We start from the raw sequence: 2,930 nt of genomic DNA on the forward strand, positions 1-2,930 counted from the left end.
TCCTATTTTGAGCTGCTTTTTAACTAAGAATATTTTATACTACTGCACCTCCATAGTCTTTAATACACTGACATTATGTAAATTAAATATGTTAATCCCCAACTCTATGCAATCTTCTCCATTTAAACTTTTTCCCCCTTTTGTTACCAGAGAGGCGAAACAAAAAGAAAAAAAAAAAAAGTAAGAAAAGACTCCTGCCAAAAATAATAGCTATGTTCAATGTTTTTCCTGGTTTCTTATTGTTTAAAATGTACTTTTCCTGCCAAGGTCCCGTTAAAGTGCATTACCTCTACATGCTAATAGACTAATTAAAATATGAATAAATTAAAAAAAACCATTTCCTATAAACTTTTTTTCACCTTTTCTGGTGAACTTAGAGTTGGAGTTTTTCTGAGCTTGGAGTAATCAAGAAGAATCTTTTACTTTACTGCTTTTTGTTAGGAAAACTTCAACTCCTACCCCTTCTTCAGCATGAACCTAGAACTGGATTGTTCTCCACGGAGTTACAAAAAAATGTCATTTGGGATTAAGAAGACTACTTTAGAATCTTCTCTGTGAAACGTTGTTGTTAGTCTTTTTAACTTCTCTGTGCCACAGTTTTCCTATTTATATAAAATGGGTATAAATTTACTTCATTACAAAAGGGAAGATGTAAAGAAAAGATGGCAGTTTGGGTCTATACCTGGTCTACAGGAATTACATCTGATTTACCTTTAATCCTAATCATTTAGCTCAGGTCTACAGCATAAAGGATTTGAGAAAATGTTCATTACATAGATATAGTTTAGAGGCTTATAGAGTAAGTTAAATGTGGAGGTCTGTGACAGCCGATCTGAAATATGGCTTAGAGAGCTTGGCTTAAGTATCCATGTCCTTGATATCTTGGGTAAATAAGGGAGAGCAAATAGTGGCCAAGATACGAGGCAATAAATTGGATTCATGAGAGATAAGCTCATTGCCTAAATGTTGCTAATTGAATTTCATAACTATTGGGTATTTAATGAGTACCCAAGAGCACACTATAGGCTACACTTAGAATTAATGTTTAAAATGTCATTACAAATGGGACAGATTACACACTAACTCAAACTTAATGCATCATTAAGGAGGAAGAGATTTTTGCATGTATCAGTTATCTATAATATCAGCCACTGTGATAGGCCCTTTCTTGGAGCATTTTGTTTAACTCATGTGACTACCAACAAGGGTTAAAAAATGGTTTCCAATTAACACCTAAGGGAAACGAAGGAGCAGTATTTAGAAGCAGTATTTAGAAATCAGTTCATGTACAATAATTTTATTTATGAGTTGTGCCAGTTTTTATGTTTCTAAATAAATCAGAGTAGCATTAGTAGGACAGGCAGATAAAGTCATTGATACAGTAGTGTTAAAATAGGTAGTTGATATAATGAAGACAGAGAAGAGTAAAGTGAGCATTGTGTATCAGGATTTTCCATGGAGGGAAAGAGATGGGTCCATAGGATGTGAGAAATTCATATCATGGGGTTTTATAGCCCAGGATGTCTTCAGCAAGAATCTAGATTCTCCTAACTATGGATTAGATGAAAAAGATCAACTTTTCTTTGGACCATCTAATATATCTAATGTCTTTTAGAAAGACAGGACTGACTGACTTTATTCTACAAAGTCTGAACTTTCTTATATGTAGTGACATTTAGGAACTGAGTTTAATGTCACAAGATTGCAGCTGCATAATTTCACTAAAAAGTACAACTCCTCTTCTGCAACAAGTATTCCTTATTCGTTGATAATATTTGGTGCTTAGGACCTTTTTCTCAGCTAAGAAGGGAATCTATGGTGCAACAATAAGAATAAAACAAATGTCTCTCCCAAGGCTACAGGCTTTGCTTATGGATTCCTGGAAGAGAAAGGGGAGGAAAAAAAGAATGTCAAATCTGAAGTTAAGAAATCAAATTTGGCAGACTTAATCTCAGGATATCTCTTGGTATCAAAGAAATGACCAATCCTTACACCATGCTCCAAACTGGGTTAGGCCTATTTAATGGCTTATATGCCCAATATTCACCAACTCTTTCACCCAATATTTGAGGGACTACTCTACTTAGCCACCCTGCCACACAATGGGGATGTATCAATAAATAAAATCCCGGTGGCCCATGGTCTCAAGAAGCTTGCAATCTGTTAGAAGAGATGGACAATGCTTGAGTAAAGAAATGATTCACTATGTAATTACTCATTTAGATAATTCTATGGTGGAATTCGAAAAGTTTCAGTGACAGAATAAGAGGGATCTACTTATTTATGGATAATATTGAAAACTTGAAGCTGGAAAAAAGAATAACATTTTTCTCAAGGGAACAACAGAGTTTCCAGGCAGAGAAACGTAATGACCAAAAAGCCCTGTGGTGGGAATTCTACATATCCAATGGGGAAAAAAAAACCTCTTTTACATGGAAGCTGTTGAGCTTTATTGCACCATTCTATTGCCCTTTGTTCTTGTTGCTCTTTTCCTGCTGGAGGTTATGTTTTTCATCCCTTTCTATCTTTGTCAGTATCTACATCTTTGTCTCTAGTTGAGATTTCTCCCATGAATTTTAGATGTTTCCATCGAGCATCTCAAACTAAATATTTCACAGGTTCCTCAAAATGACCATGGCCAGAATTAAATTATTTATTCTCTCCTTTGGTCCTCCACCTGTCCTGTTCTATTGCTGTTCCATGCTCCCTGTTCTTTTATCCTAATGTCTGAGTAGCAACCAAATTCCATCAGTTCATCCTTAGATTTTTTTCCCTATATTTTTCCCACCTCCCCACCCTATTGTCCTTTTCTGCTTAGTCTCTTCCCATCTGCTGTTTCCTCTCTACTTTAGCTTTTGTCATCTTATTCTTATCTATTATGGTAGGGTTTTTTTTTTTTTTTAATGTGGTGTTCCTTTTAACATCCTCAG

The sequence above is a fragment of the Mustela nigripes genome, chromosome 17 (genome assembly GCF_022355385.1).
Source record: "Mustela nigripes isolate SB6536 chromosome 17, MUSNIG.SB6536, whole genome shotgun sequence".
Classification (NCBI taxonomy): domain Eukaryota; kingdom Metazoa; phylum Chordata; class Mammalia; order Carnivora; family Mustelidae; genus Mustela; species Mustela nigripes.